This window comes from Oxyura jamaicensis, assembly GCF_011077185.1.
Source record: "Oxyura jamaicensis isolate SHBP4307 breed ruddy duck chromosome 18 unlocalized genomic scaffold, BPBGC_Ojam_1.0 oxy18_random_OJ166, whole genome shotgun sequence".
NCBI classification, from domain to species: Eukaryota; Metazoa; Chordata; class Aves; order Anseriformes; family Anatidae; genus Oxyura; species Oxyura jamaicensis.
In genome coordinates, this window is record NW_023304480.1 from 316,545 (window position 1) to 334,638 (window position 18,094).

General features: G+C 63.4%; 1 protein-coding gene across 1 annotated transcript in view; it reads right to left on the reverse strand.

Moving 5' to 3' along the window:
* The window catches only part of RBFOX3 (RNA binding fox-1 homolog 3), a 131,311-nt gene that overhangs the window by 86,594 nt on the left and 26,623 nt on the right, over positions 1 to 18,094 (reverse strand). Inside the window, 1 exon segment of the mRNA XM_035312589.1 lies at positions 5,138 to 5,255. The gene's annotated coding sequence lies outside the window, so the exon portion shown is untranslated.

Genomic DNA, 18,094 nt, shown 5'->3' on the forward strand with positions numbered 1-18,094 from the left:
ATCAGGACGCGTCAGGCCAGCCCCACCAGACGCAGCACCACGCTCCTCGTGCGGCCGAGGGAGCAGGGATTGCAGGACACCTTTACTTTCCTTACAGCCACGACACCGTGCTGGGCCTTGGCTCCATCCCTGGTTCACCCCACATCCCTCCCCAGCTCTGGCTTCCTGACAAGCTCCCACTGGCGCGAGCAGGTTGCAACACCGCTGCTCGCTTCCCGTGGCTCCGACCATTACTCAGCATCCGAGGGAACCACTCTGAGCTCCAAGGTCACTCAAAAACACCATCTGTCCAAGCACCGCTCGCCTCACCCCAGAGACAGCGGGAGAGGAATTATTCCAACAACCAAAGGCCACCTCCCTCCCCTTCTCTCCAGCTCCGTGCCCTCAGCTGCAGCAAGGCAGGGGGCACAGCACCCCCAGCCCGGGACCCCTGCCCCTGCGAGGCCGCAGCCAGGACCCTGGGCAGGCAGCCCCTGCCTGGGGCAGCCTCCCTGGGCTCGCAGCCACCAGCACGGAGGGAAGCAGAGAGCCAGCACCCAAAGCCTCCAGGAGTGGAGACGGGAAAACCTCCCTGAGCGCCCAGCCGTGGGGCAGGGGGCTTGGCACGCAGGAGCGGCGGGAGGCCCCTGCTATAAATATGAACGCTCCAGGCAGGCAAACACCGGCGAGGTTGCCAAGATAAAATATATTTACCCAAGCCAACAATCTGGCAGATCGCTGGCCAGGCAGCAGGCGAGCGAGGGGGAGCGCGCCCAACAAGTGGCACAGGGACCGGTGCCCACCAGCACTGCGCAGCCCCTGCCCCAGCGCCGCGCGGGCACAGCAGCAGCCGGGCTTGCGGGCGGCCACCGAGGCTCTGCCTTGGCTCCCCTCCAAGCAGTCCCGGCACCGGTGGGGAGCACTGGTGGGGGTGAGACCTGCCTTGTGCAGCGAGCACCAAGCCCGTGGGCACGACAGTCCCCGGGATGTGCCTGCTCCAGTCCCCCTCCCTCCACCACCGCGCCAGGGACTATTTCTGGGGAGCTGAAGTCACTTGCACTCAGGCTCTGAAGTCACATTCGTCTCTGCTTGTGCTCCTTCTCCTGTACTTCGAAGTGTCACAACAAGAGAGCTATCTTTATCGAGGCGGTTGTCCCCCACACGCGGTGTCCCAGATGCACTTTGGTAGCTGCTCGCAGCCGCGTGTGTTTCCAGCCCTGCTTTCTCCGCCAGCGAAGGCACCGCGCGGCACGGGGCTGCCAGCGACGGCTGGGCGCCGCGCGGAGGGACTCTGACTCACACCGAGCCCAGCCAATAAATAAATATTTGACTTGAGTTCATTCGCAAACTTAATAACGGGGAGTGTTTCCAGCGTGCTCAGCAGGTGCTCAGAGGCACATCCCGACCTGCACAGCCGGCTCTCCCGGCGTGCCGCCGCTGCACCCCGCGGCCAGGGTGCCGACACCGCAGCGGCACGGCCAGCAGCAGCGGTAAGGTCAACCCGGAGCCGCAGCATCCCCTCCCCAGCTTGCAGAGGCAGGGCCCAGCCTGGCCTCGGGGTGCTGGTGGTGGGGGTGGGCATTGCCCCCCGCTCCTCGGCAGCCCCCGGAGCGCAGGGCAGCGCCGGGCGCAGCTCGCCGTCCCGCAGCGAGCCCTGCTGCGCGAGAGATTGTTTCCATATGGGAGCAGCCAGCGGAGCTGCCAGCTCCCGGCTCCAGCGCTTGCTGCTACATCTGGAAACTCTTCTCACCCTTAATTGTTCTTAATGCTTTAACACGCGGAGTGACTAATAAGACACTAATTGGGCGGCGTTAGCAGCGAGAGGCGGTATGGGGAGCGTGGCTGGCAGTGCCCTCTGTGCTGCTGGTTGTCTCCCAGACACTTAGCTGCCATTGTGCTGCAAATATCAGAAATCACAGCAAAAACGAGTGCTTTTTTCCTTCTTGGCCTTTCCCGAAGCAGCGGGCAAACCCGTCTCCCACAGGCAGGCAGAGCCGAGATCCACAGACAGCAGCTCGCTGCCCCACAGCCTCCCATGGGCAAGGAGGAGAGGCCGCGAGGCCGTGCCCCCCGGGGCGACGTCCCCCCGGTGCTCCTTGTCCCCACAGCCTCTCCCCACCGCTCCCCTCAGGGGAGCCGGCTCCGATGGCACCGAGCCCCGGGCTGCCGGAGGCCTCGACCACCGCAGCCACCGGCAGTGCCGCCAGCAGGCCCCGCCACGACGGGCCCGTCACCGCCGCTCCCGGCAGCCTCGAGAAGACAAGTGACGGCCGGTCAGGGGCAGCCCGCTCCCGGATGATTTATGGCAGCCGCCTGTTGCTGCTGGGGAGCTGGGGGCGAGGACATTTGTTGCAGCACAGCGCCTGGGGGCCGGGGGGGGCTTTTGCTGCGGGGCTGCAAGGCTGGCAGGGCTGCGACCGCGTGAGCCTGCACGGCCGCGCTGTGGGAGCCGTCAGAGGCTGGGCCCTGGGGATGTCGGGCTCTGCACCAGAACTGCCAGCCCCGTCCCAGCCCCGGCAGCCCCCACCCGAGCGCTGGGATCCCCTGGGCCCGGGGGAGCCGCGGGTGCCAGCCCCACAGCTCCAGCCCTGCCAGCCCTGCCCGCGGCCCCGGGCACACGCTGTGCTCGCTGGAGCTGCTCTACGGCGGGAAGTAGCACAAATCTTGTTACACACTGGCTAAGCCTCCCTGGGCATGTTTTCTATAAATCTCCTGGAATTTATTATACGATAACTAGCCTGGAAAAGCCAAATTAAATCCACAGCCAAGAAACTGACTTCCAAGTGTGACCTAATTTCCTTGCTCGGAGGGGAGGAGAGGGGAGTCCCGGTGACAGGCGTTCCCGGGATGACCTCCCCCTGCAGCCACGCACCCCCGGCCTCCTCCTCGCCGGTGACTTTGGGGATGGAGCTGCGCGGCCGTTCATGTCTAAGCGGATCTAGCACTCCCACTCGCTGGAACAAAAGCGCCTCGAGGGCTCCCCTTTCAGACGTTTCTCCATTGCTCATCTTCAAGCCTTCCTTTAAGGAGCGCTTTCCTCCCGGGGAGGGCTCGCTTGGATTTCAGGATGACAGGGAGCGTCTCCGCAGGGCTCCTGGGTCTGTCGTGCTGCCCCGCGGTCAGCGCGAGCCTCGTGCGAGGCACCAGCACCCCTGTGTGGTGCTCACGGCCAGCAACCCAAAGCCATCGTGCACAGCAGCAAGGAAGGTGGCTGGCGGCGAAGGGAGGCTCAAGGGAAGCGTAAACGCGGCAGGGAGGAAGGCTGGCCAGGAACAGGCTCAGTGGCACCAGCACAGGCGAGCCCGCGTCTGTCCCAGGGTGCCCGGTCCCTGCAGCCAGGCTGGATCCGTGTTCCCACACTGATGAGCCTCCCCACCAGGGTGACAACCCCACCTGCAGCACGTGCTCCCACTCGGGGTTTGGCTTCGCTAAGCCAGAGGCGAAGCTAAGCCAGGCTTTGCCTCTGCTGGATTGCTGGCTGGAAAAGGGAACCCATTTTAGCAGTGAAGACACATCCGTGGGTACCCTAAGACAAGACAAGCACCGAGCATCTTTACTGAGGCTGGGGATGCCACACAGCTCTCCAGTGACAGCAGATGGCAGGGACATTGCTGGTGCCACAGCCCTGACAGCAGCGATGCGTGAATCACCCCAGGTTGCTCGACACCAGGCAAACAATCTCTGCAATAAAACTACCCGTGTGGGTTTGGCTTGTGTCTGACTGCGAATCCCCTGCCGACCAGCAGCACAGCCCCCAGACCCACGCCCAGCACAGCACAACACCCCGCAGGGAACGCGGGATGCTCCCGCTCCAGGCAGAGCTATCGCAGCACGGCGCGGTGGGGCAGCCCCCGCGGCGACCGGGGGCACGCGGCCCTGCGTCTCCAGCAGGAGCACGGCCGAGCCCGTGCAGCACCCCTGACCCGGCCACCTCCACCCCGCAGCGGGGCACGGCAGCGGCCGGGCGCTCGCCCCTCGCAGGAGCGACGTGGGCAGCGCGGGGCCGGGCGCTCCGGCAGCCCCGGGGGTGGGCTCGGGGCCGGGCGCGGGCTGTTGTTCTGGAACGGCGTGCACTGGCAGAGCTGCATGTGGGAAGCTTGCATAATAGCGCCAGCCCACACTACGCCTGCTCCTACCCAGCATGATCAGACCCTCGCTTTCATGAGCAATAACATCCACCCAAAGTTTTCTAAAAGACAAAAAAAAAAAAAAAAAAAAAAAAAAGCTTCAAGGTGATACACAGAGCTCAGCTTCCTTTGCTGCCTTCAGACTGATTAATGCGGCTGGGGAAATACATCTGCACAGCCTCTTCAGAGAGGCAAGGCTCCTCTTTAATCCTTCTCTCAGGACAACCTCTGCCCCCAGCGGAGGGACGGAGATTCTCAAACCTCGCTCCTTGGCGGTGTCAGAGCACGCACGGGGGAGGATGGAGGAGCACAGGAGCCGCCCTCAGGGAGCAGAGCCCGAGGCAGGGCCCGGCCGGAGGGGTGCCGGGGCCGTGGTGTCACCCCCAGCACCCCCACAGGAGGTGCATGCAGCCAACAGGCACCGCGCTGTCCCACGCAATGCCCCATCCCCACACAATGCCCCATCCCCACGCAATGCCCCATCCCCACGCAATGCCCCATCCCCAGGCAATGCCCCATCCCTGCCCTCGGGACAAAAGCGTGGCTGTGACAGCGCTGCCACAGCCCCTCCGAGGCACCGTGCCCTCAGGGCTCACCGCACAGGGAAGGAACGGGGACGGTGGCTTGGCTGGAGGAGAAAGTCACGCCGCCTGTACCAGGCTTGCTTTTTAACTACTCATCAAGGCCCTGTGCAACTCCCAGCACTCCGGGAGCTCTGTGCCAGGAGGGAATCGCCAGGAGATTTACCCGTGGGGCAGCAAGGAGCTGGACGTCCCCGCTGCCCTCCTCCCACAGGAGCGTGGCTTCTCCCCACGATGCTCCCATTCTCCAGGGTGTTTCACTGGAGCCTGGGCCTTGGGCACGTGTGTGAAAGCAGGGGGCACACGATCTTTACCTGGCACTGGTGCCAAGCACACGGTGCGTTGATTCATGAGCTGCAACACCAGGCAGGGCCTTAGGGAAGCAGGAGCTTGGCCTCCAGCAGCCTCCACGCTCCCCCCAGCCCGGGCTGCTTGGTGGGACAGACGTACCTGGGCAGTGAGAGGAGGTTCCTCGTGCTGCGGGGCGCAGGCGAGAGCTCACGCTGGCGTTTGCCTCTCCGAGCTGTCGGGAAGAGCCGTCGGGGTCTCACAGCAGATGCTTCTCAGCCTGAAAGAGAGAGGGAGAGTCTCCAGTCCCGTCCCCGTGCAGGCAACGTTACCAGTAAGGGAGGGGGACACAGCACAGCGCGCAGGGACTCGCACCCAACCTGTCCCGCTCCTACAGCACAATAATTTCATGGAGCTTTGGAGCTCGCCCCCGCTGCCCGCAGGCACAACGCTGCCGGCAGGACCAGCCCTGCCCACACACCCGCTCGCCCCGACCTGCACCGGGCAGAGCCGAGCAAAGCCCCAGAGGGGGCACCGGGTCCTGCCCTGGCTGCGGGGTGTGCGTGGCGCAGCCCCCGCTCGGGGCTCAGGGGTCCCCACCGGGACCACCTCTCGGTCTCTGCACTGACAGGGATGCCGAAAGCAGGATGCAGCATGCAGGATGGAGGCGAGGAGAGGCAGAGGCTTTTCCTGAAGGTGTAAAACCCCCCCAGGCCACCCGGCCCCTCCTCGGAGGCAGCCCGTGGTCCTGCATCACTCCCAGCCGCTCTGGTTTGTTTTTCCCCGACCCAGGTTGAACGGAAGATAATTTACCAGCTTGTCCCCTATTGTAATGGGACTTTTTTTTCCCTGCTCCAGGCGGGGAATGCCATCAATCTCGGCGCTGAGTGTTCGACGTCCACCCCGCGACCTCCGCCAGGCAGCCCCCCCCGCCCTCGCCGTGAGTTATGGAGCCTGCGGCGCGCGGCGGGACGGGCTCGGCGCTCAGCTCCGCGCCGCGAGCAGAGATTTATCCCCTCGGCGGAATAGGGGGCAGAGGCCGGCAGATAAGTCACTGAAAAGCTGCGGGAGCGTCTCTCAAGGTCCTCCAAGGTTGGCTCATTAAAAAGCAAGAAGAGGGAAAAGAAAAGGAGTACCCACGGTGGCACGGCTCGCGAATAACCCTGCTGCCTTCTGATCGGCCAGACTCAGGGGAGTGGAGGGAGCACCGAGCCCCCGGGACAGCATCTGCAGCCATCCCAGCTCTGCTGCTGCCAGTTCAGGGTGCTGGCCGGGGCTGTGCGAAGCACCCTCAGCACCCCAGGCACCCGTCTGAGCAAGATCCCCAGAACAAAGCAGCGCGGTGCCGGATGGGGCCACCATTCCCCGGGCAGCAGCAGCACGGCCGCCCTGTCCTGCAGAGCCTGCTGTAACCCGGGGAAGGGGCAGGAGAGCCAGCAAGCGGCTGCCACGCAGCCACGCCAGAGGACGGGAGGGAGACGGGCAGCAGGACCCCAGACACCGCGCTCAGGGTGCCTCCAGCTCCCGGCACGGTCCCGGGGGGGGCCCCATCGCTGCAGAAAGCCGTGAGCCACGCAGCCTGGAACAGGCACCGAGCACTGCGCCTGCGAGAGCGCAGAAACCCCCAGAGAGGAGAGGGCCTGTGAATAGCACAGGAACTCCCCAGCCTTCCCAAACCTGCTGGAATTCCCCTTCCACCCAATTATTCCTGCTCATTAGGCCCTGCTCCTGATTAACACGCGTAGCAGCGAGCGCAGCTCGACACAAGTGTACGCTTCAAAGCCCCTCCCCGGCCCCCTCCATCACAGTCACCTCTGAAGTCAATCTGTCACAGCCCAATTTCCTAATCCACCCTGCACAGAAACCCATTTGCTGCTCTCCCTTAAATTAAGCTGCTCTTGCGGCTCCGCTCCTCTCCTCCTTTGATTATTTTTGTTACCAGAAACTGAAGCAGAGCGCAGGGTTAAGCGGGGATTCAGCCGTCCGGGTTCCTCAGAGGGGTTTTTTAATCACCCACTCGTCTCCTCTCCTTTCCCACCTGACACAGCTCCCGGGAACCACCACGGAACCCCAGCTGGTGGGCGAGGGGACCCACGGCACGGGGTGGGTGCAGCAGGGACACCCGGCAGAGCCGAGCGCGCGCAGCCCCGCTCACCGGCTGTCCCCCAGAGCCGCCTTTGTGCCGCCCAGCAGCAAGCAGCCGACACTGGTGGATGGGATGGGCACCGCCACCAAGCCCAGCACCGGGCACCCAGGTCCCCAAAAACGCAGTGGAGAGCCCGGTGGCCCCGGGACGCCAGCCCGGGCAGAGGCCCCGTGAGCGTGGCGCGTTTCGGCCGTCCGCTCAGGGCTCTGGCCCCGCAGCATCCCCCTCCCGCAGGGCCACGTTAACGCCGCTGAACCGGCTGAATTTTGTGAATTTGAAGGGCTGAGGTGGCTGAGATCGCCGCCTCCGGCCTGCTGAGTGATGAGGGGCAGAAGCTGCGCCCAGCAGCCCCTGCAGGGTACAACCACCCGAGCCCCGGCTTCGCTCTCCCAGCACCTTCCCCCCAGGAGCTGGACTCGGTGATCCTCGTGGGCCCCTTGCAGCTCCGGTTACTCGATGAGCCTATGGCTACGTGCCGTGAATTTAGGACACTGTAAACAGAGGGGAAAAAACCTAAACCAAGATGAACCAACGCTACTGTTTCAGCACCTTGTTCTCAAAAGCAAACCCACGTGCGTGCAGGGATGGGGCTGGCACGTTCCCTGCCAATGCCGTGTGGGTGAGGGGAGCCCAGCGAGCAGGCGGCCCCATCCAGCAGCAAGCCCCGCGTCTGCAGCATCTCCCCCACAGTCGGGGAAGCCCCCAGAGGGGCGTGCAGACACAGGAGGCTGGAAGCACACTGCCGATCCCTGGGGTGCATCTCTCCCTGTGTGCCGCTGAGCTCTCACCAGACAATAAACCGCTGCGATTGCATCTACAAACCAACCCCTGCAAGGCTGAGAGGTTTTATCAAAGCCTCCTAGGGAGGAGATGGAGCGGGAACGGGCGCTGCCAGCAGCGTCTGCAATCCCAAGGCCGGCCCCGGCCGTGCTGCATCTGCTCCATTTTGGGGGCTGGAGCCCCCGCTGCTGCCTCTCACGGCAGGGGCACTGCCAGGAGGCTGCTCTGCCCCTGCCCCTGCCCCGCTCTGCCCCTGCCCCTGCCCCGCTCTGCCCCTGCCCTGCCCCTGCCCCTGCCCGTCCGACCCATCGTATTGAGACAAACGCCCGCGCCTGCAGCCCAGCGCTTCCAGCAGCAGGTTCAGAGAAGAGGGCGAGAGGAACAAGATTTGTGACCTGGGTTTCGCTGCAGCAGCGGTGTGGTGCAGAAATGTCCTTTCGGGCTGGGGGGGAGAGCTGTGAGGAGGCTGCGAAGGCAAATACAAGCAGTTATTTCTCCCTTTGTTCCAGCGGCAGGGGAGAGCGGGGACTCTTTCAGCAGAAAATGCACTGAAGCAGCACTCTGAGCCTGTGCAGCCCAAGATACAGCTGCCTGCGCCAGCCGAGATCAGGAGCTATTTCCCACTTATCTGTGCCGAGCCTGCTATCTGTGCAGCAGAACACAGCGCTTGGTAATAGGATTTCGATGCTGAACAGAAGATGTTTTTCCCCGAGTCTCACTTACGTCACACCTGGAGGTATCCATGGCCGTAAAGGTGACACAGAGGAAGGCTAAAGAGTTCGAACTCTTACGCTGAGGGAGCAGCTTCTCCTTTCTCTGCAAAGCAGCAGAATTAAAGCAAGCTAATGTTAGCTGCCCGCTCAGTGCCCCCAGCCACCTCCTGGGGAGAGGAGGGAGAGGAGGGAGAGGAAGGAGCTCAGCCCTGCGCCCGTCCCCGTGGCAGTGCTGGCCCCGCAGCCCCACAGCCACAGGGCTGTCACCGCACCCCACGGCACGAACGGGGCCGGGGGTGCTCACACAAACCCCCCAGGGCCGGGGCTGCGGGGGGCGAGGAGCGGCTGAGCCCTGGCTGGGCCATCAGCATGCGGCACCGGGTGCGCGGGAGGCACGGCTGGCGAGGCGGAGATAACAAGTTCCAAAAGGTGCACGTAGGGTGCATGCTGCTCACGATATGCAACGCGGCGCTCGAGAAGCCCTGAAAAGGCTGCGAGCAGGCAAAGGCTGAGTAAGCCGGAAGGAAAGTGCTCATTAAGGAGCGGAGCGGGGAGGCAACGCGAGGCGCTCGGGGAGCAGGATGCGCCCCGCTTGTGGCATTTGCATTTTCTAGCCCAACTCCAGAGAACAGGGAGTTATCACAGCCTAATTTAGTACGGATCTCCGCCGTACTGAAGGTGCATTTCTATTAGATGAAAGAGCCGGGAAAGAAGCAAAAGACAGGCGAGGAGTGGAAGGAGAAACCATCTTGAACAAAAGGATGAAGAAAGCAGCCTCGGAAAGTGCCTGGGGAGGGGGGGGGATGGAAGGATCTGCCCACCACCCCCGGCCAGCCAAAACCGCATACTGCAGAGCACAACGCATCCCATGTTTCACAGCTTTACAGTCCTCTTGCAATTTTCCTTTCAATTTCACGATTAGGAACATCACATCACCCTCTGCCTGTTCCTGGGCTCCCTAGCGCGCAGTGGGAGCGCGGTGGGCTGTGCGCCCTCGGGATGCTCCCCACCTCCGGCATAACAAACACGGGGCACGGGCAGGGCTCTGGGGCGTCTGCTGCCCCACCGGGGCTGGGCATCCCACGGGCTGGGGCACGGCTCCCACCAAGAACTGCCCTGGAGGTGCCCCCCGCCCCTCCGACAGCCTGTAACTTCGGGGGTCCCGCACCCACAGCAGGCGGCCCCACGAGCAGCCTGCCTGCACCCAGGGCGCAGCTCCCTGCACCGGCCTCCCGAGCAGTGCCCGCAAGGCCGGCAGGGAGGGAGACACGGCGCCGTGCAGGACGGGGATGGCAGAAGCAGCCCTGAACTGCCGTGGACACGGACCCCGTCCCGCAGGGACCTGCTGTGGGCAGCGCGCACCCAGGAGCCGGGGCCGGGGGGGTGCGAGCGCGGGCAGCACCTGCTGGGGGGGGGACGCGGGTGCCAAGACGAGTGTTGCAGTCTGTTTTTCTGCACAAGTGCATTAAGTATTCTGCACGGCACTTTTGCTGTAAATCACTTCCTATTCAGGCTCACTGCTGAGGGTCTCTGAAGGTCGATTTTCCATGGTTATGACAACAAAAACTAAAATTGGGTCAAACCTGAAAGGTATTATCTTCCTCCAAGCTGCTAAATGCACAATAGTAATGAGGTTGGTTAAGCAATTCACCCACAGACTGCATTATTTGCTCTGAAGATGTATTAACCAGTTAAATGAGCGTGATAAGGCAGCTCTGCTTATTTCTCTCACCAGCCGCACACCAGATCTGAGGCGCTGGGTCTCCGCAGCCCGGCTAATAACCGAGACCGCAGACATGCCGACAAAGGCGGCCGGCGCCGCACCGCTCCAGGCCAGGCTCTGCCCGGCCTGACCCGCAGTAATACAAAGGGAACTTTAAAGGCATCCAGCAGCTGAGAGCTATTTGAAAAAATAATTATACTTCCTCCCTCCCCTTTCTTTTCCTTCTTCCTAAACGCTCTCTCCCACCCCGACCTCCTCGTAAAACCGAGCAAATCCCCCGGCCGCCCCAGGCAGCGGCACGGCAGCTGCGGTTTGTGGCGGAGGCTGCGCAGCCGGGAAGGCGGCTGGTCCCCGGGGAACGGCTGCACCGGGCCCAGTGGGCACGGCCGAGGACCACGACCGGGGTGTCAAAACCAACCGGTCCCTATCGGGTCACTGCGTGCAGCAGAGCAGTCTCACGGCCGGTACCGCAGTGCCTGGGAGCCGCCTGTACCCACAGCAGGGCCACTCGTGCCCTCGGCAGCGTGGGGCTGTCCTGGGGCACCCAGCGCGGAGCCTCCACCGCCCTGGGCAGCGGTGGCAGTTGTGGGATGCAAGGAACATTTGTTTTTATGGGATTTCTGCAGCGCTTCCACAAACAAACACCCATTAATGTAAATATAACTGGTGTAAACAAGCATGACCCTAAAATCCATGTGCAGCTGTACGTAACGGGGGAGAAGGAGGGAGGGAGAAGAAACACTCCAATTAATCCCTAAAATGAATAAGATGGAAAAAACCTCGAACTGTAGCAGAAAGCATCTGTTCCCACTGCAGGAAGGGACCGAGTGCCGAGGCTGTGCTCTGCCACATTGCGCCTCCAGCGCTGCCGGGGCCCCGTCCCATCCCCACACAGCCCTGTCCCCAGAGGGGCTGGTCCCATGGGTGGGGGAACAGAGGCCAGGAGCAGGGCACACGGGGGTGGCCGCGGGACGCCTGCCTCGTGCTCAGCTCCTGCAGGAGCCGATCAGATTGCGCCTGGACTCTGGCACCGATCTCCAGGCAGGCAGGAGCGCGCCCGGCTTTCCTGGGAGCTGGTACCCGCAGCCCCTGACCCTGTCTGACTGCCAGGGCAATTACCTGGTGGGATTTCGAGGAGTTTGCCCAGAAAGGGGCCCAGCACAGCACGGGCTTTCACGGGCCATGGTAGCAAACCCCCCACTCGCCCTGGCAGGCGCTGGAGGCCACTTTCACGGAGCAGCACCTGAGGAGCCACCGAAGCGCAGCGCACCGGGGTAGGGGCTGGGGCAGCAGCGCAGGGAACAAAATCTGATGGGTGCTGCGGGGATCCTGGCTGCGGGGCCCTGCACGCACACACGGACAGCTGGCTCCATCCCCAGGGCAGGGAGTTTTGGGAAGCCGAGGTGCACCCGCAGCCCCTCTGCCCATGGCAGCGAGCTCAGCACGCCGTGCTGCCGGTCCCGACACCGACGGCGGGCAGGAGGCTTCCCCGCCCGCGAGAGGGACCCGGGCAGCAGCTGGGGAGCGCACGGAGGAAGCCTCCGTTGCTGTCTCCCGGTGCTCCAGCTGGTGCTGTGCCAGCAGGAATGGCTGCGTGGAGAAGTGCCAGCACTTTCTAGCACGGAAGGATGAAGGTATCCTGAAGCGGGATCCTTGTCAGCAGACGCTCGGGGACCGGCACCGCCACCTCCGCCAGCCCTGTGACCGAAACACGGCTGCAGAACGATACCTGAGGAATGCCGGAGGACAGAGACCACGGGCCAGAGACAGGGAGCTCCAAGATGGGAGGAAAAGGCTGTTCCTGGGGCTGGCGCGGGTCGGGCAGAGGCACCAAGAGATCTGCGCAGCAGGAGCGGACGGCAGCGGTCTTCACAGCGGCCTCTTCCAGCCAGGCTCCCTCAGACAGCTGATGTGCCAGGCAGCTTGTCAGGAGGTTTGAAGCCAGATCCGAAGAACAGTGGATAAACATGGAAAGACAGCTTTGGTGCTCGTGCCCTTCTAAGATCTGCAACTGCAGAGCGCACCCGGGCTCCCCTCAGAGCAGAGCAGAGATGGAGACTGGGCGGGAGCCCCGCGGAGAGCTGCCCTTCCCGGGCTGTGGACACACACCGGTCTCTCAAGGTGACACCTCGGCTATTCGGGGACGTATTCATCAGCTCCTTCCCGCTCCTCCAGTCATTATTAGATCTTAAACTCTTTCCTTCACCATCTGCCACTCACCACTCACATTTTAAGGACGGAAATGACAGCTTCCCCGTGATCAGCCCTCTGGAAACCCCTTGGGGCTCGGTGCCAGGAAATGAGAGGAATTTGTAATTCTGACTTGAGGAGCACTCGTGACCCCCGGCCACCCCGTGGGACGGCCGCTGTGCTCAGCCCTGGCTCGGAGCGGCTCCAAGTGCCAGCTTCGCTCGGGCTCTGTCCCTGGCCTGTGTCAGCTGGGGACGTCTTGGTGAAGCGTCCTTGCTCCCAAACCTTGGAGAAGCAACGCACAACACAGCTCCTCTGGGAGCAACGCTGACCACCAGCACTCCTCCCCTACCCCAGCTTCCAGTCCCCCTGCCAGCTGCGCACCCACTCGTGCGCTGCACGCACCCAGCTCGGCGCACCCCAGCCGCACCAACAGAACGCCGACCGGTGCCCAAAGCTCCGGGGGTGCCCAGCTCGTGGCCTGAGGAAAGGCAGCCTGCCCACACCACGGCGCTCTGCTCGGGGAAGCACGAGCTTCTCCTACCTCCGGGAGGCATTCATGCTGCCGAGGCTCTGGGACGGGCGGCGCGACGAAGCGATGCCCGCGGGATTTGCCCAAACGCTGCCGCGCCGAGCTCCGCGCCGAGCTCCGCACCTCGCCGGCCCCCGCAGCCGCACGGCTCCCAGCCCTGCGTCTCGGGTGGCTGCCACAGTGCAGGAGCCCCCCCCCCAGCCCTTCCCAATGCTGTTGGTGAGCTAGAAATGCCAGCAGAAGCGTTCCTCATTTGGAGAAGTCAGATCCTCTGAAGACTGGCAACAACCCAGCGCCTGGAGAGACAAGCCCCAGATTTATGACCAGCGTGGACGCAGGGACAGAAGAGCTTTAGTGAACCTGTTTAAAACCACATGGGAAAAGTCGACAGTGAAAGATTGGAGCGACCGGGCAACTCCACCTCTCGGCACTGAAAACAAAAGTGAGGCAAGAAACGAGCCCGCCAGCCCCACGCACCGCAGGGGAGAGGGCAGCGAGGGGACGAGGCGCCGGGGGCCAGCAGAACACCCACGGGGACGTCGGGTCCCTGCGCGGGGACTGGGGACAAGCTCTGGCAGCTGGAGCACCCCGTGCTGCATGCAGCACTCACCCAGCCTCCCTCCTCCTCCTCCTCCAGGGCTTCTTCCTCTCCTTCCCCCTCTTTGTCATTCCTCTCAGCTCACGCCTCTGCTCTGCTCTCCTTCAGCTGCTCACAGCAATGAGCCCGGGCAGCGCCGCTGCCGGCCAGGCCTGACCGGGGTTTTAATGACTGCCCCGCCAGCAGCAGGGGATGGTCCGCACCCCGTGCGCTGGAAGCAGGGCTCTCCCTGCCCTTCCCCTGCTGCCCAACACCTAACGAGGCCCCAGCACGCCGCGGGGATGATCCAAGAGCATCCCCCGTGCGCTGCGGGGCTCAGCCCAGGGACCTGCACAATCCTCTGCAAAGCCCCGGCACCGCAGCCCCCTGAGATGCCACACGGCCAAGGGCAGCACGCGCGTTGCTCCCAGCACCGAGAGCTGTGAACAGCTCCTGGAGCTGCCTCGGGGTGTCCCAGCAGGGTCTGTGCAGAGCGGGGAGCTGGCCGTGGGGCCACCAGCACCCGGGGCTCCAGGTGACCACGCTCTGGCATTTTCCAGCTCTCAGCATGGACGTGAATGCCCTGCCCGGGGCTAAGGCTACCGGCGGCAGCAGTGTGGGGCTTCCAGAGCAGGATGGAGAGCACGGATCCGTCCCCCCTCCCAAACCTGGGTATCACAGGGAGCGGAGCTGCTGCTCAGACCTTTGCACATGGGACGAAGGGGCCAGGAGCAGCCCCACAAAGTCCAGCAAGGGAAAGGCCAAGTTCTGCACCCAACGCAGTGCTCGTGGCTCAGCACAAACGGCCCCGGGGCCGAGCCGGGGGTGAGCCAGCAGCAGCCCCCCGGCCAGCCCCAGGGCTGCCACCACCCCGCAGCGCTCAGCACCTGCGAGGCCACCTCTGGATCCTGCGCCCAGCTTTGGGCCCCCAGGGGCAGGCAGCAGGGAGGCGCAGGGAGCTCCAACTGCACTACCCGATTTCCACACCTAATCTCGCCATCCACGTCAGCAAAGCAAATTAAAAGGCAGGCTGCAGTCCTGGAGCAGAAAGCCCAGCAGCCACCGTCCGGGAAACGCGGCACAGGCGGTGCTGCCGGCCGGCAGAGCCCTGCCTCGGCCCCGCGCCGCTGGCGGCGTTAACGCCACGGCCGCCCCCTGCACCCCGGGCACACGGCGCCTGGTGCCGGCCCCTGCAGCCGTGCATTAATTAACATTCCGCATGTAAAGTTGGGATTGTAATTACTGCAACTGATTAACAGGCCGAAGGTAGCCCGTCTCCGAGGGAGCAGATTAACAGAGGCTCTCTCAAGCTCCTGCTCTCACCTCAGCACTGCCAATGCATTTTAAGCAGGGGCCCGGTGCCCCCACAGGCAGTGATTAATGGGCGAGCTCAGCTCCGAGGACGTGCGGTGGCTCCGTCCCCGCCGCTCTTCCCACGCTCGCCCCGGGCAGGACGGGACGGGGCTGACGCGGTGCCGGGGGGGGTCGGGGGGCAGCGGGGCAGCACGGCAGGCTGGGGGGGGGCTGCGGGAGCTGCTGTGCCCAAGGCAAGGGGGACGCGATGCTCAGGAAGCCACAAGCTCCAGCGGTGCAGGAAGCTCACTCCTTTCCCATGAAACATTCCCCTGACCAAGCTACGCAAATAAATAACAATAATTAATAAATAATAATAACAATCGTAATAAAGCAGCGGGAGCAGCCTCCCCTCACCCTGGCTACCGCTCGCCCCAGGACACAGCTCCCCGCCTGCCCCCAGCCCCGTGGCTGTGCGCCCCTCGGCTCCCATCCCCTGGGGGCTGCTCGCGGGGGAGGCGGCAGGAACAGAGCTCGGCCCTGCCCTGCAGCAGCCCCGCAGCTCCCAGCTCTGCCCCGCGGCAGCCCCACGCCAGGACCCCCGCTCCTCACCTCCCTCCTGGTTCCTCCTCCAGCTCTGCCCCGGGGACGTGGCCAGGGGCCAGCCGCCACCCCCAGCAGACCAAGCCAGCTCCTGGGCTGGGAGTGCGCGCTTCTGGACGTGGAAATGCGTGCGAACTCCCCACCTCCAAAGCTCTCCCTTCCCCGAAGCACCCCAGGCCCCGTGCCCCGCGCCCACCAGGGATCGACCTGGGGAGTGCAAAGGGGAGCGCCAGCAGGAGAGCACCCGACGAGACTCCAATAATTACAAGCAGATAAGACTATCAGCTGTAATTAAACACTATCCACAGGCAGACCGCTTGGCTGCGGAGACTTTCTTCCCTTCTTTTCCCCAAGACTGCAAAATAAATTATCCTGCAAAGTTAGCAGGGGCTGAGCTATGGAAACAATTAAACAAAAATTAAATCTAATTCATTTATACTCTGAGCACAAAGTGGATAATGTGGGGGTTTTCTTCTCTCTCCTCTCTTTGCCTTGGTGTTACAGAGGACTATTATGGGAAATTAATCACGGGGAAAAGCAATGAACGTGATCTATCGCTCTTTAAAAGTGCACTGTAGTGATTATATAAAAATCTATTAGAGAGGCCAGGAAATTTAAGAGTGACACCATTTAAAAGGAAAAAGGAGACAGGGCTGGTGGCAACGGGGATCAATTTCTGCGCAGATGGATCCTTGAAAGAAGGAGCAGGAGGAGCTCAGGCCTGTGGGGGCGGCTGCGGGGACCCTGCAGCCCCCGGGAAGGCACGCAACCAAACCGCTCCTCACGCTCGGCAACTCTCAGGAAAACGCAGCAAAACACCCCAAAGCGGAGCTCAGGCTGCAGCCGCAGGAGCACAGCACGGCGCCAGGGGCTGCAGCCGGCAGGGGCACCACAGAAGCGGCCCCGCCAGCCGCAGAGGCTGAGCACCAGCACTCGTGGGGCTTTGCCCACCCACAGCAGCACAGAAGCGCTCCAGCCCCTTCCTGCGTGTGCTTGGGTGGCCCCCAGGCGTTGTGTGCCCACACAGCTCAGGGGGATCCTGGCACTGCCCCCCTCACCCGGGGGCCCCCAGGAGAGGGATCCCCACCGTTAGCAGGGGCTGCAAGAGGAGCCCCCCCGCGGCACGGCAGTACCAAGGCCGGTCCCTGCCCGGTGCTGCCGACCCCCAGCGCCCTCTCGGCTGTTTAAAAGCTGTGATAAAACCTTCACCGAGGCACATTCCACCATAAATCTTCACCCGCAACCGGTCCGGCCCCAGGCCAGCCTGACGCTTTAACAGCACCATCAATCCTGGGGGGACCCCGAGGGGGGGGGTGCGTGGTCTCCATCCCCGGCACGCTGCCAGCCGGGGGGCCCCCAGCTGCCGGCCCCACCACGAGGGACGTGGCCAGGAGGGGACAGCTGACGTCCTGCTGCTCCTCACGCTCCCTGCACCCCAGGGACCTCAGCACACGCGTCCTGGGGCCGGGGACGCTCCCAGAGGAGCTGAGGAGGGGGTAACAAAGGCAGGACCCCACAACGTGCTGCTGTGAGCAGTGGGAAAGCCGCAGCGGCAGGAGCACCGGCGGCAGCAGCACCCGCCGCGTACCCAGGCCATTACCCCACAGCCAATATTTACCAACACTTCGCTTCCGCATTAACATAGGCAAATGCCTTTATGTGAATTTAATGGAAGTTCCTCCTCCCTACCAGGCTAATGGAAACAAAACCCACAACACTCTGCTTTCAGTGCATCTTTTCAATGATTTAAAAAAAAAAAAAAAAGGAAAAAAAAAAAACACCACCCTTTGATCTCAGCAGCCCATTTGTTTAGTCCATGCCGGGATTTAATTGAGAAGGGATGTCCTTGAATAAATGCGGAGATGTCCTCGCTCCCCAGGAAGTCTGCTTTAAGTTGTGAAATCCACTGTCTGAGGCTTTCTGCGCGTCCAGAGACACCCTGGGACCATGTGGCCCGAGGCGGCGGGTGCACCACACGGGCACCCCCAGGACACCAGGGCTGCGGAGCAAGGAAAGCACTGAGTGCCCTGGGGACACTGCTCTGCCTGCAAACCCCGCCTGGGACAAACGCAGCAGCCCTGCAGCAGCAGCTCCCTCCCGGGCATCGCTTTCCCAGTGCACCACGTTGCCCCCGGGGTGCCCCAGGGGCTGGCCGTGCCGTGCCACTGCGCGCAGAGAGCTGGTGACACACTGGTGACACTCAGCACACAAACAGCCGGGTGAGGACAAGTTGTGGGGGCAGCTCCCCCGTCAGCGGTACACAGCTGGGGCCCTTCAAGGCCCCTGCAGCCCCCAAGAGCCCCCTGCTCCTGGCCTCCAGCTGCAGCTCCCCTCGCCCTGCCCAAGGAGGGGCAGCAGCTCCAAGGGTTTGGGGATGTGCCCGGGGCACTGGCGGGGAGCACGGCCCTGTGAAAGCCAGGAGATGCCGGGGAGGGAAGGCTGATGCTGCTCCAGCCTCGAGGGAAGGTGGGGGTCAGCTCCCCATGGCCGGCTGTCCCACGGGAACAGAGGCTGGAGACTAGAACAGCCACACACCCGTGGGCCCAGCAGGACAGAGGCTTG